A 27,953-nucleotide genomic window follows, 5' to 3' on the forward strand; every position below is an offset into this window, starting at 1 on the left:
TTTCTTTCCATTTGTCTCAAGATAGGAAAATAAGAAACTAAACTAATGTTAAACTAAACTTAGCCGATGCTGTATAAAATTATCTAACGTAGCTGGCTCTTAATTGGTGAATATCATCATTATCATTAAATTAATATGAATATATCATCATTAATTAACCGGTGAATATCATCATTAAATTAACCGGTGAATAGCATTAGGTATGCATTCAATACGGCCGTGCGTAGTAAGATTTAGTTGTAAACAATGAAGTAGCCTGACGACGAACACCCGTCACTAAGGACTTCTAAGCTGTTGTGCTGAAGTAAGCGAAATCTTCCTTTAAATACTCTTTCTCCCTCATTTGCGTACAACGCAAAAAACTTATTCTGATAGGGAATAGTAGGTGGAAACCGAGAACAGATAGTAAAGCATGTTTAAAAATTAAATTAACTATTACAAACTGAAAATAACCCCTAAAAAATTATGAAATAAAAACATGGTCGTGTTATTATTATTATTAGTTCAGCTCCTTTTTAACAAAGTTTAACTGCTGTAGCATGTTGTAATCATAACTATTCGTTTCATGTAAACAGAAACATTACTTTATTTTTTGTTACTTTTATATTTTGAAATGTTAGTGTGATTTTAAAATATATCTTTCAGGTTTTCAGTAAACGTGATTGGTATCACAAATGCAAAATAATAATAAATTATCTGACGCTTTTGCATCACAAAGTACTTCATTAACTATTCGCTGCGAAATATGTTTCGAATATATGCTTTCGATCTCGGAGGTTATATTGTCTGTTAAATGCTTTTATATAATGCTTTACATACTGCTTGCATATGCTGGTAGAACAAATGACAATGTATATACATATCTGTTATATCTGAATGCTTATGAATTTTAAAAACTCGCTTTATAAAACTTGCAGTTATATTGATGAAGTTGGACATTTCAGTTAACAGAGACGCCCTGGGGGAATATTTTCCATTAACCAAAATAGCAATTTCAAGAAAGATCTTTCTCTATTAACGTCATGCCACAAATCGTTATAAAATATTAAAACAAATAAATGAATTCGAAGGTGTTTTTTTTTCCCCTCTCCATGCGCTAAGTGGTATCTGTTTGAACTTTCGATGTATGGTTTGAAGGACTCGTGAGCAGAAATTCAACTTTATTTATATTTTTATATATTAATATTAAAAAATAAGCAATCTGTGTTTGTTCTATGAAATTTCAATGTAAGTTAAATAATAAGCCATAAATGCAGGCTCTGCAGTGCACAGTAAAGTGGCTAGCAGAAAATAAACGATTGATGAACGAAGTCGTTTCATGTGTTGATGAACGAAGTCGCTTCGATTTAAACGATATTCGTTTCGAATACCGTTTAATTCGAAACATTTGTGATACTATGGAGAAATCGCAGCATAAGGCTAAATTGTATGTAGGAAAGAGTCATTATGAAAATGGTGGTACGAAAAATAGTGATATGAAATCTTCAGGATGGCATGAGTCAGTATGGTAACAGAGCTCAAATATTTATATGCAATTTAAAAATTAATAATAAATAAATAAACAAAAAAATATAAAATGTCTGTAAGCTTTCAGATTTTATATTACGCCCAAAGGGTCATTTTTTAACGTTTCGTGTACTAACTTTATTTAATTAATGTCGTGTTCTCGGCACTTAAACCACAAAATTCAGTTCAACAGCAATATCACAAAATGATTTATTTTATTAACCTTAAACCGTTTCTTTTTTGTTTTGTTTGCTTAATTTCTTTTATACATCGTTCTAGCTTTATTATAGTATTTGAATAGAACATGTGGCAACGATTAGATAATTATATTCTTTAAATGATATGAATTTTGTGCATTATGAGTTATAATATGAACGAAATATAATACTGTTAAGTGAATCTAGCGCCAGAGTGTCGCTATGGTAAACAAATACTAGAGTGAATTTTAAAGAATGCATTTATTCTATTGTGGTTTATGCGGTGTCGGCGAAGTAGATTTAATTCAATCCAATAAGTTGAAATGAAATGCAAGAAAAAATGCGTATAATTTAATATTCCGTACAAGGAAGTCATGTGGTGTACACATCACATTTTTTTAGTTTATATAACGTAACGATAGAATTATACTGAAAATTTAAAATCCTATAATGCAACAAATTGTTTTTATGATCAGTGTGCTAGTAAGTTTCCATTTAACTTTAAATATAAATAGTTGATGTCCGATGAGTCTTTGAATTCATAAATTTTAATTCTCTAATGGTATATATTTTGTAAACAATTATGAGTCGTTGTAAGTAAGATGTAACAGACGTTTTCTATAAATATATTTAAAAAAAGTTACCATGGAAGCATTTTTTCTAATTCTCATTTCCTTTTCTCTTCTTATCTTTCAGAGTTCTTCGCTTCTAACTCTACAGTGATACAAACTGACTTTGAAAAGGTATGATATATTATGTTTTTATTAAATTTCTTTTGCGAAGATGGCTTAGCAAAACATTCCTAAGACTTTTCACATTTGCAAGTCTGGAACGATTACTCACATTCCGAATCTGAATTTTATCTTAGAAAAGACAGCTTAAAGCTTATTACAAATAAAAATGCGTCATGGATTTTCTATAGCCAAGATGTTTTTGAAAGGATTACGATTTTGATAAAATATTGGTCAAAATGTTTAGATATACTTCGCATCTCTTTCCTTTTTTTATGCACTTAAAACTAGCGCTTCTTTACATATTTAAGTATCTCGGTTACAGGAAGACCATTTAAAGTTCGCGAGAGTAGTTTTATAAATGGGTCATTTTCGGCGCAGCAGCTGAATGAGATTTGTATGCTTATGTAATTTTCTGAAATATGTCTGCTTTTGGGGCAAATAGTTGCTATTCTTTTTATTTTATTCCGGAATTTGTGAATCTTCTCACGTTTTTCAACTTAAAATGTTCTGATTGATTGTACAGCAGGGCGTTCATCTAAACGATTCTAAGTTTTTTTTTTTTTTTTTTTTTTTCAAGAATATGTTAGGAATTTTTACGAAATTATTTTACTTCAGTTTTGTTTAATTTAGAAATGCTACTTCTATGCGCTATAGCTTTCAAATAAAATTTCAGACTGCTTCTTTTTATATTGCTTCTGAGTATCCGAGGCATATACAAAGAAAAACTGAAAATTTTATTTCTGAAGTTCTAGGTATTACGTCAGGCATTAGAGAAAAATACTGCATGTTTTTCGAAAGTGAAGACAGCAGTTGAAAGTAACTCAAAGAAAACTGAAATTACCTTTAATCGGGAAGTTTTACTTAAATAATTGGTACAGAATATTCAGGATCACTGGTGGTAAGATATTCAGAGGTGAGCCCAATGTGGACGAGCGTAGTCGTCCATTAACAGGAAGCCAGGACCAACTGCACCCCTTAAAAGTCTAACATAAACTCTCTTATTTATACTCCATAGCAATCAGGGAGTCTTTGTGAAACACCTGCAGGGGTTGCAACATAACCAAAGAATATGTAAGAAGAAAAGCTTCGCAGCAGCAGGAGTGGGTCCCTCCGAACGAAAAGGGATACAACTGCGCATGCGTGAAATATCTGTCGCCAAAAAGCGCCAAAGCTCGAAGCTGATGTCGAAGTTCGAACAGGTTCGACGATCACGTTTATCAAGAGTTTAAAGCTGTGTGACTCCATTTTTCTCCTACATATTGACAGATTTAAAATCAGGCATCAAACTGCGATATGGATAATACAAGTTCAACTAGTAAAGCGAAAAAGCACGAAAATTCGAGTTTAAATTATCGCGAAAAGTCAAAGAATGATTCATCTTAACCCGTGTTCCTCAATTTCCTGTTCACGTGTCGGAGGTGGAAAATCTCGGCCAGGTACATCACAACGGGAAAAATTCTCGCCAACAGGTTCCGTCGCCAAATCCCTTGGCGAATTGTCCCTCTTCTTTCTAGCGGGGTAGAAGACAAACTGGTTTACATTACGTCTATGGAGCCTTTCCTTCTTTACATAGACTTTCTTTGACATAATTGCCTGCACAAACCATTATATCACCGTGACCGTAATGATCCTTTTCCTGATGAGAGAGGGATGGTATCGTGTTCCAGGCTCTCTCCAGACAGAGGTACATCGAGAAGCAGTGTACAGGCTGAATCTTAATTTCCATATGTAAAAGGTACGGTGCCTCATTGAAGTCTGGTCTAGTGCATTTTGTCTGCACCATGCTAAACGCTCTCTCTTACGTGCTGCAGTGAGCGGGACGCAAACAACGGGTCTTCTAGCACCCAGCACTATCTCAGAAAGCACACTCAGATTTCACTGTTAAGCTTACAGCTCATGCGAGTGTTGTGAAGCTGTATCAGCTCTTTGTCGCTTCAATGAGAGCGCCAAAGAACGGTCTTCATTCATCATTGTGGATTTCGGTCGATTCAGCCTAGGCCTTCTCGATATGGATCCAGTGTCCTGAAACTATTTCCACAAATCGCAGACGACACCGGGCGTTACACTGAGCTCTGTAACTATCTGCGCTTACGTTTGGCCTGTCTCCAATTTATGGACAATTCTTTATCTCATTCCGTCATCCGTAGGTTTATATAGCTGCTTCTTTTACCTTATAAAATTTATCTAACTCTTGCAAGAAGTACGGCGAATGTCGTGAAGGGGTACGAGTGTGCAAATCGCTGGAAATCCCTCTTGCGCTTATAATTCCCCAATCACGGTTTAGCAGACACGCATGTATAGACTAACGTATTCGACTCGGAATATTTACATAAGTCTTCGGCGGCATAATAATACCTTTGGTTCAATACATTTCATAAAAATTCGTATAATGTTGAAATTTTCTAATTTTTCATAAGTGTGTAAACTAGTGGAAGTGGAAGGGGAAGGGGAACCTCTGATTGGACATTAAATGGAAAACATTTTCCTTTCATACAGTAATTACCGAAGGTTTTATATTTCTTAAACTTAAACTAAGTTACTGAAACTTTTCTTTTTGCTGCAGATATTTAAGTTCATTTTGAAAATCTCTGCTTCTCTTTCTTTTTTTTTAAATACAGTGTGTTTACAATGAAGTATATGGAGATTTGCTTTTAATTTTAAAGATAAGTGAGAATTGGTCTTAGTTTAAGAAAATTTCATGTTTGCATCATAGTTCAAAGATTCATCTGACAATGCGTTTCCTGGTACGACTGAAAAAATATTCCATGGCACTCTCTTGTTAAAGCGGCAGCATTTAATAGCATTTTAAATTTGCGCACTACTGATTCTGCAATTAAGTTTGCTGTGTCTGGCAACTAATTGCAGTACCCGGTTTAATAATGAAATATCCACTTCTTTAGTGACTGCTTCTTTGAAACTGAGAAAAAAACGATTCTTTTAATCTAGTATAGATTAGGTTAACTTTCACAATTGTAATTTTTACTAAAAGGCTTTTGAAAACTTTGTTTTTTCACGAGAAAGAAGTAAATGTGATAAAAATTAAAAGAAACCCAAAAGTCAAAAAGAAGTCACAAAGAACTGCTGCGAAAAATCTTCATGGAAGTGTCTTTATGAATCTAGGGCTAGCTGCAATAGCTCAGCAATTAGACGAATATTTTATTATGAATGTCTATTGAGATATGTACTGTTACGAATTTTGTATATATATATATATAAATAACTTTCTTTATTCTTCTTCATAAGCTCCACAGCCTGTTACAGGCCAAGGCTGTAACAGGCTGTCCTCCACTTGACCCCATTCGGCGTGATAGTCTTCCATCGGGTAAATGACTTTAGTGAAATTATATGTGAAATTGTAGTACGTTTTTGTATAATGTAAAATGAAATGCTTGAAAGAGACAGTGTTCTGCTGGAAAAATAAGATTACCAATGGCAAGTTTATGCATTGAACTAAATGGCTATCTCGTTAAACTGGCGAGATATCGCAAGCTGGTGACGGTTTGGCGACTAATTTTTGTCGCCAAATTTGGCGAGAAATTTTAAAAATCGCCAAATGGCACATTTGGGTACGGTTTCTGTATAACTGTAATTGTTACTGGAATTTAATAAATGTAATTGATCCCTATATTTAACTGTAACTGTATCCAGCCTTCATATGTCTTCCAGTAAATTTGAGAAGTGGAAGGTACTAGACATTGTAGCGTTGCGCGTCTCCAACTTGCACGCAACCAAGAGGTGACTGTTGAAACTGGATAAAAGACAGAGTCTTGTTAAGGGTTTAAGTCCCTTTTTATTCAACGTAATAAATTACAAGTGCGTGCTCTTGACGCTCACAAACTGCGCCAACTCGGCGGTCAAATAAAAATAATAACCGGAAAAGAAACTAAAGACAAGACTCTAACTACGAGGCTCTCTAAAAGTAACTAACCTCACCGCGTTTTACAATACCGCTGCTAATTCAGCAAACTTGAAGATCACTTGAACGATTAACAAATCTTCCAGGCAAGCACAGAGGCCGAAACGCGGGGTTCTTCAATTTCTGTCTAACTACCTCCGCACTCGTGAAGTAAGAACAGCACACCTCGAACTCGTTTCCTTTCTATTTAACTCAGAATACTTCCGCTGATAATTTGAATCCTTGCGCGTTCTACTAAAATTTACATACTCTGGCATTGGCAGTTCCAGGGGAAAAGTAAGGCTTGACAGGAAAGGTAGTTTAAACTTAAAATAAATGTTAGTTAAAATAAATATAAACCCTACAAAATTATATGTGAAATTGTAGTACTTTTTGTATAATGTAAAGTGAAATGTTTGAAAGAGACAGTGTTCTGCTTGGAAAATAAGATTACCAACGGCAAGTTTATGCATTGAACTAAATGGCTATCTCGTTAAATTGGCGAGATATCGCAAGCTGGTGACGGTTTTGGCGACTAATTTTTGTCGCCAAATTTGGCGAGAAATTTTAAAAATCATCAAACGGCACATTTGGGTACAGTCTCTGTATAACTGTAATTGTTACTGTGATTTAATAAATGTAATTGATCCCTATATTTAACTGTAACTTTATCTAGCCTTCATATGTCTTCCAGTAATTTTGAGAAATGGAAGGTACTAGATATTCTTATTATTTATTTCTTATTTATTTCAGAGTGAGTTCGGAATATTGAGAGATCTCTGAAGGAGCTTTGCCTTTTTACTTGCGCTTTACACTGTGCGGTGTTTAGCGATCTTAGTAGTTGGAAGTGTAACTACTACTTATTTCACTTTGTGATGCTGCGAATAGATGTACGAGTACTTTTGTCGAAATTTTCAGAACTGTGAAATGTTCCTTTAGGTAAAAATAAATATTATCAAGCCATCATCGGTTGTGTGTGCATTCAGTCTAATACGAAACCCTACGCGCGTAAGACTATTGTAAACGATTGCAGTCACCAGTTTACGTGTAGGATTAAAATTTGTATTTTTTCAAATGCTGTAAACTGCTTGTCTAGTTATTTCAGAAAGCCGTCATAAAGTCATATATATAACATTTTTATGTTACTTTATATTATATATGTAACATTTTTATGTTACTGCTTTAATTACATATTACATTGAATTCCATCAAAACAATCACCGACAATGCAAAATGATTCTGTGGAGATAGTCGTCTTAGAGAGGTGATTTTCAAAACTGATATTTGGTCAGCCAAAATTCCACCTACTTTTATAAGTGGTCCTTTTAAAGACCTTTCTCAGAATTCCTTTTGCTTTTTTCACAGATATCATTTAAGAGGATTCATACACCTTAAAACCATTAAGATCTTCGAATAGGTGACTGTTGCGCGAATAGGGATATTTTATTTATTTTAAAAGCTATTACTTCCAACTTTTTACAGCTGACTGCATAATATAGCTCCTTACTGAACTAGTAACCAGACAGTTTATGTTACCACAAATATTTTTATAATTTAATCTGCTTTGTGACAGAATTGTTTATGCGTTCGCGTCATGTTTCCACCTTATGCGCATGATATTTTAAAAATGGCTAATGGTACACACTTGAAATTTGATGGAATTCTTTATATGGGCACTATCTTCTAACTCAACCAAAAGTTTGATGAATAATTTAATACTAAAAAATTTTATGCACGAAAACATTACAGATTTGTTTAATAAAATATATTTTATAAACTCAACTCCAAATAAAATAGAATTTTAACAAGAAATTCTTAGGGTTTTTGGTTCACAGTAGTTTCCAAATGTTATGAAAGCTACATATTAAAAAGGGAATTAACTTATGCAGCAGAATATTTTAAACGGTTCGCGCAAGGTAGAAACATGACGTGAACGCATAAAAGATTTTGTCACAAAGCCAAATTAAATTTGAAAAATGTTTGAGACAACAGAAACGTTCTGGTTACCAGTTCAGAAAGCAGCTATATTATGTAATCAGCTGTAAAACGTTGGAAGTAACGCCTTTTAAAATAAATAAGTTAATTCACATACTCGAAGATCTTAAGGGTTTTAAGCTGTATGAGTCCCCTTAAGACTATGTAGAGGAAAAAAAACCGAGTACATCAATTGGGTAACAGAATTCAGGAAACAAATTTTGCCTTTCATGTATTCGGTGAAAAAAGTCTTATTTATGGGCACAGAATATCAATATTTATGATAGGAAAGGGACACAAAGAACACGAAATTCTTTCCATAAAAGAGTAACATATAATACCAAATGCATTTGCGACATTCTATTGGCGTAATGACGCAGAAGGAATGCTTGCTTTCTTGGAAAACTCATTGAGTGGTCATTCTCCCAGCTGCCCACAGGGCGGCCACTCAAGTGGATATTCGCATATCTCGCAAAAGAATGGCACTATTTAGTATGTTTTCACATCGTGTATATGAGGAAGAAAGAATATCCACATATTGAAATAAATGCAGAATTAATCGGCCCAATAAATTTCGCTTTTGGCGTGGACCTTTTCTTCCCTGCAAAGCTTTTCATGTTAGAAGGGTTTCTGTCTTTTATTCTGTCAGAAACAAGCTTTTGTTTCAAATGATTAATGAGAGATAGTATGTTTACCCGTCATGGTTATGAGTAAGGATGAACTCTAACTGATATTTATGTATATGTTTATAACCGTTGCTAAATGCCATTTTTACGGTCTTCAGAATTTTCCGACTACATTTGGAACACGTTGCTTCCGCTAACTGTTTGCTGCAGTGAACTTTAAATGGGAGGAAATGTTTGTCAGAAGCAGGAAAAGTAAATTAGAGCGAATGTTTCAGAGAATACTTGTTTTTAGTCCAAAGGGGCTTTGTCCCTGAAGGACTATTGTTTTCGTTTTGCGATTTTGCGTCGGACTCATAAACGTCGGTTCACTTTTCAAACTGTTGCCACAAAATGTTAGAGTCCTGCATTATATTTGAAGAAATTAAATAATGAAAAATCTGCATAAATGATTGTCTATTTCTCGCATTGTGATAAAACAATGGTACATAGAGCCATCGAATTTTGAATGACGAAATCCTACTGCGAATATGGGCATCTGAAATCCCAAATTTGGAATTTGTTTTATTATAGATTTTATATTTTGTAAAACTTTAACGAATTTTTGATTTACAAACTCAATGCTTTAAAAGCGAGAAATGGCAACGTTATATAGAAAAAAATACTTTTATCTCCAGCTCGCGAGACTGTGTATATCGGAAATTCTAAAGATATGCTTAATTTAACATTATTTTGCGATATTGCTCTTGAACTGAATTTTATGGTTTAAGTGCAAAGAACATGATATTTAATAAATAAAGGTAACACTCAAAACGTTAAAAAAACGCCCCTTTGGGCGTAATTTAAAATCTGAAACATTTCAGATATTTTTTTTTTTTTTTTTTTTTTTTTTTTTTAAGTCTTATTTTGTTATTGAGGAATATTGTAGCATTTTATACTATTGATAAATGAATAATTCGTCAAATAGGAAATTATCAAGTAAACTAAAAGTTTTAACCAGTAACACAATTATGAGTTATTTGATAATATACTAACTATTGAAAAGAAGTGCCTGCATTAATAAGGTATTTTCTCCTTCTTGTCCGCATGCCTTCGTTGTGTAACAGGAAGACTCGACGCGTAATCGAGAGGACCAGGGTTCGAGTCCCGGCAAGGGTACTGCACATTTTTTTCACGTCTCCTGATTCAAAATAACCTAATGAGTTTACACATTAATAATTTTGACTATATAGACAGGTTAACTTTTGGGAGATTAAATAGTTGTTTATGTCGAAGGTTGAAAATTCTGAATTTTCATGCATGAATTTTAAAGAAAGGTACAATTCTTTAATTTTTATGTTTTAAATTGCTTACTGAGAAAGAACTAATCTATATTTATTCAAGTCCAGAGGAGAATTCTTCATTTTACTTTAATCTTTATAATAACTCAGAACATTTTTCATTAATTCTGTGTAACTAGTGAACCTTAAAAGTCTTTAAGATGACTTCCTTATATCGACTGTTATACTTTCATATTTCTTGTAGGATTTTTTTAACAATGCTTTGCAGAATATAACAATTATTGTTTTATTTTTCATACATGTTGGATTTTTTATTTCCATTTTCATTTCGCTTAAGAAGACATAACTCTTTTTGTTGTTACTCTTTCATTTTGAGATTTTTCATCAACTGTGCTTTCGAAATCCCAGTAAATATTCATCACTTTTTCATGTATGTAGACTTTTTTTCGCTTTTTTTTTCCTTCCTGAATATGAGCAGATGGAAAACCAAAAAAGAGGCATTAATGACTTTAATGCTGTGATTGCAAGTTTGTATTGAATAGGTGTCTTAGGTGAACAGTAATTTTGTTAAACCTGCAATTTTTGCTGATTCTTCTGTACTTTTGGGAGACAAAAATATCAGATTACAAAAATGAAACTGCTTATATTTTCTGTCTCTCATAATTTTTTTAAATATAGAATCGCATTTTCTTCAAACATTTGCCTTTATCACTGCTTTTGCTTGCGTGATAGCTGAAATCATTACTGTGATAGAAAAGCTTTATATGCAGGTATGAAATTATTCAGGAAAATGTTTGTACGAATTACTCTAACTTCCAATGAACAATATGCATATGTATCGGGCTGGCAAGGAAGTACTTTCGATTTTTAGTGGGAAATAAAACTCAGTTTTTCATCGGAAAAAACTAACTTTAATTTCTCAAATATTTTCCATTCTTTTTGAAGATCTTTGCTTCTCTTCTGCTAACTGTATGATTCCGTGATTATAAAACGTCTGGCCTTCACCGCCCAAAACTCTCAATCAAATATGATTTGAGGTTATTGTTATTCTTACTGAAAATTTACCATTTAAGAAGTTTTGTAAACTTTGAAATAAATGATAATCCGATGGGGCACGGTCTGGGCTGTACGCAGGATGAGATGTCACTTCTCAACAAAGCTCCTATAGTTTTGCCCGTGTTGTTAAACATGTGTGAGGCCTCACATTCTCATGGTGAAACACAATTCCTTTGCGATTTCTCAATTCTGGAATTTTCTCTTTGATTGCTTCTCCCAATTTCATAAGTCGTTGGCAATAAAATTCTCAGTTGATCGTTTGGTTGCCTGAAAGCAGCTCAAAATGCATAACACTTTCGTAATTCCTTCAAACTGACAGCATGATCTTTTTCTGATGCATTTTAGCTTTCCATATGTTTTGTGTTCTAACTCATAATGCTTGGACTATGACTTCTTTCAATTAATGTTATTGAAGACGTCCCCGTTTTCATCACCAGTGATAATTCCTTTCCAAAAAGGGTCGATTAGTTACGTTTGAAACGCGTATCGCAAATATTGATTCGTTTTATTAAGTGAATTTCTTTCAATTCTTGAGGAACCCAAATATCGAGCTTCTTAACCTGTCCAGACTATCTTATGTTTTTTTTTTTTTTTTTTTTTTTTTTTTTTTTTTTTTGTGTGTGTGTGTGTGTGTTTGTGATACATTTAACCTTTTTGTAATATCTTGCACAAATATATAATGATTCGATTTAATTACGGTTTTAATTTTGTCACCGTCAACTTAAAATGTTCGGCGAGAATGTTGGTCATCTTCAAGTGAAAAATTAACGAAGTTAAGCTAAGCATAACGCATGCGTTCTGTTTAAGGAATCAACACCATAAATTTCACATACCTTTTTATGAGCCTCAACTGCTTTCTTGCCTTTATAAAAATAAAAAAGTAGTCGAATTGTTTTTTTCGTCTTGTGTTAAAATTGATGGTAAACTAACATGTATAAGCAAAGATACGCGGAATTTTTTTATAGCAACACAAACATGTCAGATTCGAAATCTCAAAAGAAACAAAATTGAGATTGTGATTGAGAAAATAACAAAATGAACGTAACTTTATTTGTTTTTGCAAACCGAAATTACTTTCTTGTGTTTCAGTAACAGCATCAGCATTTTAGTCAAAAAAATTTGTTTTTAAGTCTTTATTTGCTTAAAATTAATTAAGCAATATTGCACTGAAAATGCCCTCGGTTCCACATCTTCAGATTGGGATTTATTTGCCTTATCGCAGATTAAATTATGATGCAATCGTTTGCAAAATAACCAATTCTCTGCTTGTGCAATATGCGCTGTTGCCAACAAAGGTTTGGTTTTTGGTTTATTAGATTACGGCAAAGCACTCGAGGGCTATCTGCCTTAAGGGAGGGATGCCTTCGTGGAGGACTTTTTAAGGGAAACTGGCCCGTACACACGTTACACATGGCGAAAACCACGAAAACACCCATGCAGCCAGCCCGTTCGCGGGATTCGAACCTCGGACCGAACTACCAGTGTTCAGCGACGTTACCGCTCGGCCGCTGGTGGGCCGCCAACAAAGGAACCACCATCTTTCTTTTTAAATATCGCTTTTCGGTGCTTATTATTAGGTAGGCATTTAGTCTGCCGACCCCCGCGAAGATATTTCTTCCCATAGGTTCAGAAACATTAAGTGCTTTGCGATAATAAAAACAAAATCCTACCTAGCCCAATTTTTGTAAATTAGACATGCAACTGATTGAAGTTGTACGGTGTTTGTTGTCTGAAGAAAAACATCTCATCAGTACAAAATGACTGGTATCAGATACACCAGTTGCGTCAAACTCGTATTGCATGTGGACCAAATGCAAGCAGCTGACGGTCAGAATTTTTCTTTAAGAAAATGACAAATTTGATTAATAAATTAAAAGAAATTTTAAGTGAGTTTTAAACTCTGCTTGCGAAGTATGTATCAAAATATTAATTTAAAAAAAAATCTGAAAGGTTTCAGATTTTAAATTACGTCCAAAGGAGCGTTTTTTAAACGTTATGCGTGTTACTTTTATTTATTAAATATCATGTTCTTTGCACTTTAAAATTCAGTTCAACAGCAATATCGTAAAATAATTTTAAAATGAGCCTATTGTGCAGGCAAGCCTCCACATTTATTCAGCTTCAAATCTCTTCAGTGCGCTCGCTCAATGACAGAGCGAGGTTGACGATTACAACCGGTTTTTGCTCTCTTCTGCTGCGAGACTCCGAAGTTGTAGGGCGGCCTTCTGACCGTCCTCACCGGGGATGATGCGTGTCTGCAATTTGTTCCTTTTCGTGCATTTCTGACGACCATCTCCATATAGTTTCAAGAGAATGCAGTTTTGTAAAAAAATAACAATAAGCGGATGAAGAATTAACCTAATTGATTTAGATGCTGGCTTCTGTGGTAAATGAATGGTTTTTTACAACTTGAGAGGAATTCCCGTGCACGTGTCGCATCTTGAGTTGAACTCATGTTTCAACAAAAATATATAGAAATAATCATTGAAGTTAAACTCCTTCGCCATAAAAATTGAATTCTGTTATCGTGTAACTTTGTGTAACGAAGATGAACTGAGATTTATTAGATTGGATCTTTAACGCATTTCTGCACGAATGGTTAGGACTCAAAAATGGTAGCACGTGGTATATTGTTTTATGTCTGGTTATGTTTCTTGATTTATGCTAATATTAATCTACATTTTTACGGTGTCAAGGTACAATAAATTTCTCGTAATTCACATTATTTGAAGTGTCATCCTTTAAGGGTATGTTACTTTAATTCTTTTTTTTTTTTTTTTTTAGTCCAAAGGGATTTGAATCCCGAAGGACTATTAGTTTCGTTTTGGCATTTTGCGTCGGACTCATAAATGTCGGTTCACTTTTCAAACTGTTGCCACAAAATGTTAGAGTCCTGCATTATATTTGAAGAAATTAAATAATGAAAAATCTGCATAAATGTATGTATATTTCTCGTATTGTGATAAAACAACGGTACATAGAGTCATCGAATTTTGAATAACGTAATCCTCCAACGAATATGAGCATGTGGAAGACCAAATTTGAAATTTGAAATTTGTTTTATGATCGATTTTCTATTTTTTAAAACTTTGACGAATTTTTGATTAACAAACTCAAGGATTTCAAAGCGAGCAATGGCAACGTTGTGCAGAAAAAACATTTTTATCTCCAGCGCGTGAGTCTCTGTATCGGAAATTCTAAAGATATGCTCGTTTTAAAACTATTTTGCGATATTGCTGTTGCACTGGATCTTATGGTTTAAGTGCGAGGAACATGATATTTAATAAAGAAAGGTAACACACAAAATGTTAAAAAACGCCCCTTTGGACGTAATTTAAAATGTGAAACATTTCAGATTTTTTTTTTTTTTTTTTTTTTTTTTTAGATCACACATTTCATTTTGCACGTTATCCAGTAATTCCTGGCTTATTGCACATTAAATATTATAACACCTATCTTTACACTTCCGATACACAGTTCCGCGCGCGCTGGAGATAAAAAGGACTTCCCCCCCCCGTAGACTGTTGCCATTGCTCGCTTTTAAATCGTTGAGTTTGTTAATCAAAAATTCGCTTTAAAGTTTTACAAAATATGAAATCGATAACAATTGGTCTTCCACATGCCCATATTCGTAGAAGGATTACGTCACTCAAAATTGGATGGCTCTAGGTACCGTTGCTTTATTTATCATAATGAGAGAAACATACATGCATTTAATGCAGATTCTTCATTATTTAATTTCTTCAAATATAATACAGGGGTATTTGGTGGCTACGATTTGAAAAGTGATACATTCTTTTAAAGTTTTCAACGCGAAATCGCAAAACGAAAGCAACAGTCCTTCAGGGACAAAAGGGACAAAGCCCCTTTGGACTAATAATAATAATAATAAAGCAAAGAAAAACGAATTATATTTATTTTTCTGAAATCTAAAGAAAAACGAGGAAGAAGTAATGCGTACTATTCTCGTTATCGTTAAATGCGTACTAAATGAGTTAAATGCGTATTAACTGTGTTAATCCTGAGCAGCGATTGGTTTAAAACTTTCTCCCTGTAGAAGAGTAGCAGGAGAAGAGGGAAGAGACATACCGCAGAGTGACGAAACATGGTGCCAGGCGTATCTCTGAAGCAGGGAGGGGTGTTTAACTATAACTTAAGAGTTTAATATTTATTTTAATTGGTTCCATGTGAGATTTTATAATTTTGTTTTATGTTTTATAGATATATATCCACTCTCTTATCCTTGTTAAACATTTTTATCCTGCCTCTATTTTCGCATTCGTGGGTTGTAGTCGTATAGGAAAGTGTTTTTAATGGCGAAAATATTCATGTTTTGCAAATAACAAAGTTAAAAAAAAATAATTTTCACAAACACCGAAATCTAAGTCCTCTATTTCTATTTAGAAAAGTTTTGTATTTGTTAGGAAAAGAATAAAATTATAAGAAGTTTTATTTCCGTATGACAAAAATTGTCTGAGATATTTAATTTTAAAATTTGCAATTTTTGACGTCATTTACAACTTGCCTTGCGGAATCAGTTAACTGAATTAGAATATTTCGGCCGCTCAACCGGTATAGTGTTTAGCGTCGCTGACTGCCGTGCCGAAGATCCCGGGTTCGAATCCCGGAGAAGGCGTGGTTTATAAGTGTATAGTGTCCGTGCGGCATGGGGCACTCTAAATATGTGGCGAGCCGAAAGTCCTCTCGAAAGGTTGGTGGTAGGGAAAGAGGGGGTGGAGACCCTAGGTCCGTCTCCCCCCCCGAGGTGCTGTCCATCAAAATTGGGTGTGGAAATGAGTTAAATCGCACTGTCACCTGTAAGGTGTTCAAGACTGTTGCCAACGGCAAGCGTAATCTTCCGCTCCTTGCAAGAGGAATTTCTTAGGCTTGGGCTGAATGTACGTCAGACAAGTGGGCATCAGCAACCACAACAACAGAATAATTCGAGAAAATAAGTTTAAATAAAGTTCAACAAAAATGTACACAATTTAGTACGGCATGCAAGGAAATCACGTGGTGTCCACATAAGACTTTTTATTTAATTATATGCAATGGCCAAATCGATTAACTAACTCTTTGCATTATAATAACAATAATAGTTGTTCCAAACCTTTATGCATTTTACGTATCGTAGCCTAAACTCTATATATGTGATAACTTTTCCTACTGTAGCTATTGATCATAGACTTCATGAAATTTGAAGTAACGGTCTACGTCATTTTATTAATTTTCTGTAATTTTGTTTTGTGCAGCTAATTACTGTAGTAAAGAAAAAATTATACAGGAAAACAGAAGAGTTTAATAGATGCAACCAACGTTTTCTATTCTTTCATCTTCCATCCCAATGTAATAAAAAATCTCATACCGTCTGATTTAGTTAACGGTCAATTAAAATTTAATTAACTGACTTACATAATGGGAATTCAGATCTATGTTAATCCGAGAATTTATTTCGTAATCTATGAATTTATTTCCATTTATTTCGTGTGTTAAATCCCTTCATTAAGAAATGAACTAGATTTCACATGGGCATAATCTCAAATGTACACAAAGAACTCATTTTTCAAAGTGTTAGTTAGTTTAATAAAATTCAGGTTTTAGTTTACCTTAAGTAATTAGTTTTATAACTCGGTAACGAGCAAATTTTCTTATTCCCTGTCCAAACAAAACTTTAATTTAAAAGTTGTTTTCAGACAGAAGCATAGGCTTAAAATAAAAGTAACATTTTCTCTAGAGTATTACATAGTTAACAAAATAATTCTGCGTCGTTGCTGCTAATATAATTGTTTAAACAATGGTATCCATGCTTTCAAGCACATATTCTTAATTTGGTAGTTTTCTTCAAACAGCCAAATTATATTACCGAACAATTCTCAAATGCTTCAACGAGGAGAACTCTGTTATTTAAATAAAAACGGTACTAAATTTGGAAACTGCATTTAGTGTTGCTTACATAAGTCTTTAAATGTATAACACTCGTCACTGCAGTGTAAGTCCACAAGTATCGTAACACTCAACAGATTTCGATTTCAAGTAGATTATCAACAGACTGATAGGCAGTTTGAAGATCCGAAAAGCAATTTTGGGTAAAATACATGTTTGATATGCTCTTGAGGGCAGCTTTGGAGAAAACACACACTGAAGTGTTTATTCAATATACAAATGCAGGTGTTTAATGGTTTTATAAATATTTAATATCCGTCGCTTTTGTATTTCTGGGTTTTTATTTCAAACTGATTGCGTAGAAACAGTATTCGGAGATAATTTGTTTTTACAGCTGTTTGTACTTAAGCTTAATTTATTTTCACAAAATATGAATTCCTGGAATATTTGGTTATAAATTTATTAACTCAGTTGTTCATTTTGTATTTAATATCTGATGTGGACGTCACGTGACTTCCTTGTAGGGGCCTATTAAATTATACACATTTTTTGCTTCACTTCATTTAAATTTATTTCGTCGAATTTCATTAGAGATATATTTCTAGTCCAATCAATTCAGTTCTCGCTCCGCGACAAGGTAAAAATTCATAAGAACTGTAAAATATAGAAAAATGTAAAACACCAAATATAGTTAAAACAGTTAAAAGAACAATTTTTTACAATTAAAATTAGGATTTCTACGCACAAACAAGTAATTCGGCCAGCGGCCCGGAAGACAAATGTTTCGGTGCACAGAACGTTAATTTTCGGTGCCTTAGGGCAAAAAGACATTTAATTTTGTGCACCAACTCAAGTAATTCACTTTTTACTAAGAGTTTCAAATATAAGCAAATGGTGGCCTCATTATGCTAATGTCGGTTTGGCGTTGTGTGTGGTACATACATACGTACAGAAATCACGAATAAAATCTCTTTTGAATCCAAATTAAATCCATTTTACAATCCGTTTTGGAAAAACAAGTCCTTTATTCTGTGCGTGCATACAGATGACACGCAAAATACGTTGTTTAAAACGTTTCTAGAGCGGTAAAAATGGATATTTTCCTTGAAATATGGAATTAACCCTTTCGCCGTTCTCTCCTATCCGCGAAAATTTCTCCCCAGCGGTCGTCTGTTTTTCGTAGCCTGTAATATTGTTTTCTCTGTACATCATAACTTTCCATATATAACTTTCGTAGTGCATGAATGAATGTTAATGAATATTAAGTAGAATTATAAGGAAATAAAGCATAATTGAAAAATAATATCTCTGCTTATTTCTAACAGCAGGATAATTTGATAACATCTGTTCAAGGCGGTCCACTCGTCCCATTTTGTTGTTGTACTCTTTTAGAATTATTGGTTTTTTTACAGTTCTTTTCCGTGGAACATCAATCATCGAGTTATTATGGACTGTACTCATCAAACGTATATCCTTCTTGTCTTTCTAATTCACCACCTCATTTTTTCTCTTTTTTCTGCTGAGTAGACGTTGAAGCCATCTCTCACTGTCTTGTATCTTATGTAAAATGGCGCGAATATACATAAAACCCGGGGCAAATTCGATTAGATATAGAATGCCTGATTAGTGCTGCCCTCTAGGAGGTATTAGAACAAACAAAAATAAAAACTCAAACAAGTAAACATTTAGAAAGCGTTTTAAACGTTTAAAAGTTTTAAAATGTAGAAGAACGCTTGTAGCGCGTTACGGCCGCCCTGCGAAATTTTCACTCGAACGCGCTGCTATACGCGTTACGGACGACGAAGAGGTTAAATGGATGAATTTAAAATAATATAATTAGTTGCTACGAAAAAAATTCTACATAGATACCAAATACTTTGAAACTAACATTAAAACTACCTTATAAATACATTTATCCTGGTTATCAGTTGTATGTGAATAATGGGTAGTTCAACAAAAACACATTTTGCTCAAAATGCTGTCCTTCATAATTCATTCTCATCTGTCAAAAACTGCCTCTTTTATTCTTAAAAAAATATGGAAGACGAACTACTATGCTTAACTATCTCTGTATTTTCCATTAAGCAGATTTGGCAGATAAAATGTGTGTCTGGGCACCATCAACTCATTTAGCTGAGTATGCACAACACGCTTCTCTACGATTTCTGTTTGTTTCCAAAAAGCGGTTGAAATATATTTCGACTAAAGGGTCTGAGTCGAAAGAGAAAATATAAAGCTAAATATTATGAAAAGAGCTAAATACTACACGTTTTGATATATATGGTGGCATTAGAGCGTGATGGGTTGAAAGAAACAAAGATAAATAAATAGTTAAAGTTATGAATGAAGGTTTATTTGTTTCTCAGTTATAACAGTTTTATATAACTATATTATACTTTTTCAAAAACTCGCAATTATTGTCACAACTCATACATAACTATTGTTACAACAATTCACAAGTGGTGTAATTGATTATCGCACAGAAATCTCAGAAGTATTTTCATAATAACTCACAATTGATGTAATTTATTATAACTCATAAGTGCTCTAATCGTGTATCTCATAAGTATTGCTAATATAACTCACAAGTGATGTAATTATTATCGCACAGAAATCTCACAAGTATTGTTACTACAATAACTCACAAGTGAAGTAATTTATTATCGCACAGAAATCTTAGACGTATTTTCACGATAGCTAACAAGGGATGTACTTCGCTATAACTTACATGGGATGTAATTGTATGTCTCACAAGTATTGACAGAATAACTCACAAATTATGCAATTTATTATCGGACAGATATCTTACAAGTATTTTCACAGGAACTGACAAGCTATGAAAAATTTTTATAACTTACATCTGATATAATTGTGTGTCTCACAGTATTAACAGAATAAATCAAAAGTGACGTAATTTATTATCGCACAGAAAACGATGAATATATGAATGGGCACCACTAATGAAGGCCGACATGTTAGCCACGCGGGATTTGTTGTCAGTTCGGTTAAGAAGATATGTTAGTAGTGATCTATTTGAAAAGAATACCACATTGTTCTGTAACCGCATAGATACCTGTTGATTTTTGTTGTTGGTATCTTCTATTATATGAATGATCCAGGGATGAAAATCGATGCGTTGTTTTAAAGGTTTAACCGGTGTATTGTTTTGTATCTGACTCTTATATATTTTAATATTTAATTATGGTGTAATTTACCTGAATGTCTAGAAAAGAGAGTGCCATCACATTCTGCAGATGATTTGATGTTCAAGACCTCTATGAATGCATATTACCTATTAGATAGGTAATCATAGCTGCCCTTAGCGCAATCCAATCGATCCAATCCAGGCTCTCCAGCTCCGACTGGCAAAGGCCCTGAGCACTGGTAACTTGACCTGGATACAAAATTCAGCGAAATGGTTGGCTGCATGGGCCTTTTCGTTATTTTTTCATCGTGCAAAGTGGATACTAGCCTTTAAGAAGTCCTTCGCAAAGGCTTCCCTTCCCTTAAACAGATTGACATTACTTGTTTTGCTATAAGCAAGCAAACCAAAATAAACCAAATCCATTCTGAAAGGGAGATGTGAAGAAAAAATCCACACATGCTAATTAAACGAAAATGCATTATTGCCTTCAACTATTCCCCAAATCCAAGTTAGCTTTATTACGCAGATCTATCGCATATTATATTTATTGCAGCCTTTCCATGCATCAAAGCGGGTGTCATCCTATTTTCAAATTTAAAGCACGAAACTTACAATATTTTCTATAATGATGCGTGTTTTTGTTCGCTTGTTGCTGATACGATGAAGCAATGTTACAACGCGAAATACTTTGTGCAACGTCAGTGACTCTTAATCTGCTCAGAAGTAGCCATTCTCTTTGTGTCTTTTTCTCCCACATCTGTGAATCAGTGACGTCAGCGTTGTTAAGAGCTTAATCTTGTTTGTCTGCTGACCTTGCGGCGAAGCACCTAATGAAGGCGACAGCGTGAGAGAATGCATGCCCGTGACGACTTCGTAGGAGAAATTGGATCATCGTTAAGTCACACAATGGTTAAATTGGCCAAAACACTTATATAGCTGACCAGAATCCGAAACAGTGCCAAATTACCTCAGATTTCATTTTCCTTGGTCGGTTGTTGGCTAATATTTATTTGATACAGTTTACGCTTCCTCTTAAATATCTTCGTGGTATATTAACGAGTCAGCTTAGTTGTGAAACTCTATATTAATGATAGCTGCGCAGTTTAAAGTAATAGCGATTAAACTGGCTTTCCATTCTATAACAAGGCAAAGGATTATGTGTAATCAGATTATCATTAGTCACTACATGGCCTAATCTGATTTGATAAATGTTAACCTAAGCTATTATCACCAAAAGGAAAGGATTATTTTCTAATTGAAAGCATGCCTAGTACAATTCTGTACTAGACAAACTTAAGGCATTGAACGTATAAGGTATTTCTCCCGCCTTGTTAGCATGCCTTCTTAGTGTATTGGTCAGCACGCTGGGCGCGTATTCCAGAGGTCCGGTGTTCGATATCCGGAGAAGGCGTTGCTCATGTTTTACGTTTCCTGCTTCCAAAAAATACCTAATGTCTCTATAGTGGCGCCCGAACTAAAAGGGGGGCGGATGATGATTATTTATACCCAGGATTTGGCGATTGTGCCCCCCTAAAACTCCAGTCGCCCTTTAAAAGGGGGAGTATGTAAGGTATTTCTTCCGCCTTCGTATTGTGATGATGTGTGGGCTGAGTGCGTATTCCAGAGGTGCATGGTTCGATTCCCGGCATAGGCGTTGCTCATTTTTCACGTTTCCTGCTTCCAAAAAATACCTAATGCATCTACAAACTATCCAGTGAAATTGTCGACCTGAGTAACAGCGGCAAACGTTTCTAACCTTTATCTAGCTATCTCTCTCTCTCTCTATATATATATATATATATATATATCTTGAACCATTTGTTTCTCAGCTTTCATATTCTTTTAAGCTGCGTGCAGTTCGAATAACTGACGTGACTACAGAAAGATGAGGAAAAAAAAAGATAGATCAATAAATGTCGAGATGGATATAGTGGTTAATGAAAGTTGTTTTACGACGATATACTTAAAATTATTACGACGAATAAGTTAATTAATTGACTAATCTGGGTGTTTGTAGTATTTTTTCTTCCCATTTCTTAGGATAATATTTATCTACCAATTGTACGCAACCTCTGTAATTCTCAATGATGGAATTGTGAAAGATGATATTCAAATAAATATCTGACCGGTATGTAGAGAAAATTAAAACATAAAACAACTTAAGGTATACAATAACCTATCGTTTGAAACAGAAAGTATACAGCAATATAAAACTTTAATTTACATAAAATAAATGTGAAATCATGGAAAATGACTAACTGCTTTAAATGTGAAAATGTAGGAAAACACGAAAAATCGAGGAAAAACATTTTATCAGTGCATTCAAGTAACACAACAAGTATTCAGTTGTTTTACCTAAACGGTTATTAATTATCGGCACACATTTCCAGACACTGATTATGTATGCAGCTTCTGATCAAATTAAAGCTAACGAAACGAACGATGATCCTATATATTTGGTTAATATAATTAAATTTCTGACATGATATATTGAATGATCAAAATATTGTCAGTTAAGTTTGAGCTGGCCTCTAACTTGCAGACAGAATTCAGATTTGAAATGGATACTGGCATGTGTTGTATGTATGCGACATTAGCTAAATATGATTTGAATATATTGATGGCAAGTGAAAGTATAACCATATTTCAATGCATAATAAAAGCATCCTGATCAATAAAGTGTCCAGTATTCTGCTGTGATATTTTTAGCTTTTTATTTACTCTTGCAGTTTTTTTAAGAGGGTAAAAAAGATATATCTTACATTATCAGCTTCTGTGTTCCTCCTTACTTGCTTTGGGAACATTAACTGTCCTGACTCGGAACAGGGAGCTTACTAAAGCTATGTTCAATAAATTTGGGAAGTAGACAATACACACCGGAAGGGTATACGAAACCCTTTATTTTTCTCACTTTACAATGATTTCCGGAGCTTCGGAATACAGAGACCAACCACTTGTGGTTTGAACGTAAGAATATAAAAAATATTAACTAAAAATCTAACTAAACTAACTTTGGATTAATAAACAAGTGCTTAACTCCAATATTGGCCGTATATTAACAAAAAGCCGTATGTAGTACAGAGAACTGCTAACACTACGATACGTTTAAAATTATCAAGAGGATTAAACCTCTGGCCTTGAAGGCAACCAGCAACCGAGTAAAACTACTATGGCAAGCGGCCTGCTTCTAATAGCTCCTTCCTCTCTCTTGCTTGGCAAAAAGCCACAACTTAAGTACATGGCGTTAGCAAGACAAATTTGCATAAATAAGTTAAAGCTTTTAATTCTGGCCGGAAGTAGAAAATAAGAAGTGATAGTAAAGATTTAAAACAAAATAAACGTTAGTAAAACTTAGGATCCTTACAACATGGTGATTTATTAGTTTTCCTTCTAAACATTGTTCTGTACATTAAAGCATGATATGAATGATCTTTGAAATTATAATTTACAGGGTGATTGTAGTTATAATTTAGAGCTGTTTGTAGCTACAATTGGTAAACGGTCCAGCAAAAAATTTTTCAATACAGTATTCAAAAGCTGCCACATTAGATGGCATTGTAGTTTCCGGATAATGACTGCTAGCCTAAAATCAAGAATGGATTCTACTTCCAGGCAAAGATGGGCTGTACATATGTGTTTCCTCTATGGTTCTCCCTCGGCGCCGGGAAGGACGGCGATTCAGGCGTTAGCTGTCTTGTTTAGGCAGCTAATCGGGTCCTACGCCTAAGAGCTGGTGACTAGCTCTATCCATATGGTGGAAACAGACAGTCATGGAGGTACTTCCATGCAGGCAGTACGGGGGAGATTAGCTGCGTTCACAGGGCTAGAACCTATGTTTTTTACAGTGGTCCGTTCTGGCTTGGCAGGGACTGAGGTCCGTCAGTGGCAAGGTCCGTTCTGGCTTGGCAGGGACTTAGGTCCGTCAGTGGCAAGGTCCGTTCTGGCTTGGCAGGGACTTAGGTCCGTCAGTGGCAGGGTCCGTTCTGGCTTGGCAGGGACTTAGGTCCGTCAGTGGCAAGGTCCGTTCTGGCTTGGCAGGGACTTAGGTCCGTCAGTGGCAGGGTCCGTTCTGGCTTGGCAGGGACTTAGGTCCGTCAGTGGCAAGGTCCGTTCTGGCTTGGCAGGGACTTAGGTCCGTCAGTGGCAAGGTCCGTTCTGGCTTGGCAGGGACTTAGATCCGTCAGTGGCAGGGTCCGTTCTGGCTTGGCAGGGTCCGTTCTGGCTTGGCAGGGACTTAGGTCCGTCAGTGGCAGGGTCCGTTCTGGCTTGGCAGGGAAGTAATTCTGACTCGGTCCATGCGACCGCTAAATGTTTTTTTAGATATCTTCTGGGGAGTTGTATAGACTGCTCGACTGTCTGGACCTGGGTATTTTTCTCTCTGGTGCACTCTACATATGTGTCCTACACCTTCTAGCTGGCGTATGTTGACTGTCTTTTGTGATGATCATGAACCGTAATCTAAATACAAAAATAATAGGAACGCACCATATTGGCTATGCAACAATAAAAACAGATAAGTTCTGTTGGGAAAATAAGCTAAACCTTTAGCAACTTTCATCTTAATAAGATATCTAAATGATCGATGGGTTCGATCATTGTCAATTCACATTCGTGGTTATTGAAGAACATTTATCCAATAGCTAAAAATAAGGATTCAAAAAGCAAAAAAATGGGACTCATATTATTCCCTGAGATCGCGCTGGGATGAAATCTGGAGAAAGGAATTTATTAAATCTATGAAACATAATCTCAAAAAGCATTTTAGGTACTTATCAAAACACTTACAAACATTATGAATGAAAGTGAGGGAAGTTAAGTAATTAATTATACATTAGACCAAAGTCTCCACAATTTGTCCGGAAAACGACTATGACCTTAGAGGACTAAAGTTTGGAAGATTAGGATTTCAGTCATAGAGGTTCGGTTAGGTTTATTTGAATATGGCAAAACCTGCGATGGTTATTTGCTTAAGAGTAGAAATGTCCCTTGGAAGACTTGCTATGAGATAAACTGGCTCTTATCCACAGCACACACGAAAAAAAACCACGGAAACGCCTAATCAGTCAGAACATTCTTTTTGAACCGAACCCAAATCTAATTACCAGCATTCAGCACTCTACCGCTGACCAACTAACAGGCCCATACATCCTGGTAGAGGATCTTGAACTCATTAAGCGCATAAGTTGTTAAAGATGTTGGGAAACTCGTTGTGGAGCAGTCATTGGTCCATTTTGACAAAGTCACGAATAGTGATTCGTTTTTGACCATATCCTATGCAAAGGTTTGAAAAATGTTGCGAAGTTTAAAGCAGTTTCCCATTAAAGATCAATCATAACAGAGATTGTTTTATGCGATAAAAGTCAACGACTGGTATTCATAATAACGTTTAATTAAGAAAAGAAGTTAATGTTTTAATGCGGTGGATTATCCTTTTGAACAACGAGGCCCACTTTTATCTGAATAGTAGCGTAAACACTTAGAACTGTTAAATTTTGGCAAAGGTTCGATTAAATTAATAAATTTTCCAAGAAACGCCTCTACATTTGCCTCACAGGAAAGTATGGATTTTCTTCCCATTTAGCCTCTGTTCTATATTAAGTATAGAACACTCTAACTTATTAAATTTTACAATGGCTACTACTAAACATCATCACTGTGTAATTGAAAATTCACGTTAATGCATGTACTTGGTAAAGGTGTGAAAATTCTCCACATCAGTAATATTCTCAGAGTAATAAATGCTATATGACATCAATACATGGTAAATCCCATTCCAGAAACAAGTCCATATATATAACTGCGTTATGTGAAAATAGCAATGTAAACCCATAATATAGAGAATATTGGTCCAGTGTAAAAGAATTAATTAAAATTGATTACAATACAAGGTAAGAAAAATCAAACTAACGTTTATTCATGGTGATAAAGAGATTAGGTTACAATACTGATAGAGCATGATAGTACATGATGATCACAATATTCATTACAATTTTATTAAGGGGACTCGTACACCTTAAAACCCATAAGATGTTCGAATAGGTGACTGTTGCAAGAATTGGGATAACTTATTTATTTTAAAAGTAATTACTACCAACTTTTTACAGCTGACTACATAATATAGCTGCTTTCTGAAATAAAAATCAGAAAGTTTGTGTTGCCACAAATATTTTTATAATTTAATCCGCTTTTTGACAACATTTTTCGTCATGTTTCCAACTTGCGCGCACAGTTTAAAACATTCTGTTTCAGAATTTAATTCCATATTTAATATATAGCTTCTATAACATTTGGAAACTACTGTGAACCTAAAATTCTAAAAATTTCATGTTAAATTTTTATTTTATTTTGAGTTGAATTTATAAAATATATTTTATTAAAAAATTTGTAATATTTTTGTCCATAAAATTTTTCAATATTGAAATATTCATCAGATTGTTGGTTCAGTTAGAAAATAGTGCCCATATAAAAAATTCCATCCAATTTCAAGTATTTACCATTAGCCATTTTTAAAATATCATGCGCGCAAGGTGGAAACACGGTGAAATATTTTGTGACAAAGAGGATTAAATTACAAAAATATTTGTGGCAACACATAATAACTTTCTGGCTACTAGTTTCCAAAGCAGCTGTATTATGTAGTCAACTGTAAAAAGTTGGAAGTAATTGCTTTTAAAATAAATAAAATATCCCAATTTTTGCAACAGTCACATATTCAAAGATCATGAGATGTTTAAGGTGTATGAGTCCCCTTAAGAGGTGGCTGGTTAACAACTTTAGCTGAAGAATAAATTAAAGATAACACATACCTTTAAACCTTTAACATTACTAACATAACCAATGAGCGGAGGGCCCTGCTCCTTTAATTGTTGCAATAAACACCCCAATGTACTCTAAGCAACTGTAAATGGTAAAAATAAGAAAAATTAATATAACAGCAAACTCATCTTTCAATACTGAAAAGGGTTAATCATGAAGATAACACACAAAACCGGTTTACACCGGAAGTGAATATTTGGTTTAATAATTAATTTGAGGAAACGTGTCCAATTTACTGAAACAGACAAACTGCAGGTGATGTTTTTTTTTCCCCCACGGGAGGGATAAACCAGCAGTTTTTTTTTTTTTCACACGAATGAAGAAGCCATAACGCCTAATCTGCAAAAGGAATAAACACAAAATTAAATTTTAGTGGTACTAGTCTTGAAGCACGACTGTCTTCCCGGGACGTCTCGTCCACCAGAAATCAACGGTATGAACCATTTTTGCTACGAAAGCGAGAAGATAGAGGTCAGTAGCCATCGAATTTCCAAACCGCCACAACTCTCTCAAGCTCTTCGCTGTTCCTCCTCGTCTCCGAAGCGGCTGCCGTCCACGCTGAATGGTAAAGTTGACATCTTTAGTTTTTCTTCGAAACGTCTCATGAAATTTATTTTCTCCGTCTCTTTCTGTCTCGTCTCCACTGCACAGCTACTTTAGTACCTGGCGAAACTTGAAAAATTTGGCGAAGTATGATGATCGGAAGAACGTCAAGCACAGCAACCCAAACAGAGAAATCTTCACGAGAAGGGGTTTCCCACTACCAGAAGACGCCAACTATCGCGGTTCAACCATTCGGCCTCCAAGGCCACTCCACTGAGTCAAACTCCTCTCTGCTGATGGA

At 34.7% G+C, this 27,953-nt stretch overlaps 1 protein-coding gene across 1 annotated transcript in view; it reads left to right on the plus strand.

The window, feature by feature from the left end:
* The window catches only part of LOC118183029 (allatostatin-A receptor-like), an 888,863-nt gene that overhangs the window by 502,910 nt on the left and 358,000 nt on the right, over positions 1 to 27,953 (plus strand). The window contains exon 4 of the mRNA XM_085824290.1: positions 2,400 to 2,446. The gene's annotated coding sequence lies outside the window, so the exon portion shown is untranslated. The remainder of the gene's footprint in view (positions 1 to 2,399; positions 2,447 to 27,953) is intronic.

The sequence above is a fragment of the Stegodyphus dumicola genome, chromosome 9, assembly GCF_044657685.1.
Source record: "Stegodyphus dumicola isolate Sdum_Otavi_A_Nest chromosome 9, ASM4465768v1".
In the NCBI taxonomy this organism is placed as follows: Eukaryota; Metazoa; Arthropoda; class Arachnida; order Araneae; family Eresidae; genus Stegodyphus; species Stegodyphus dumicola.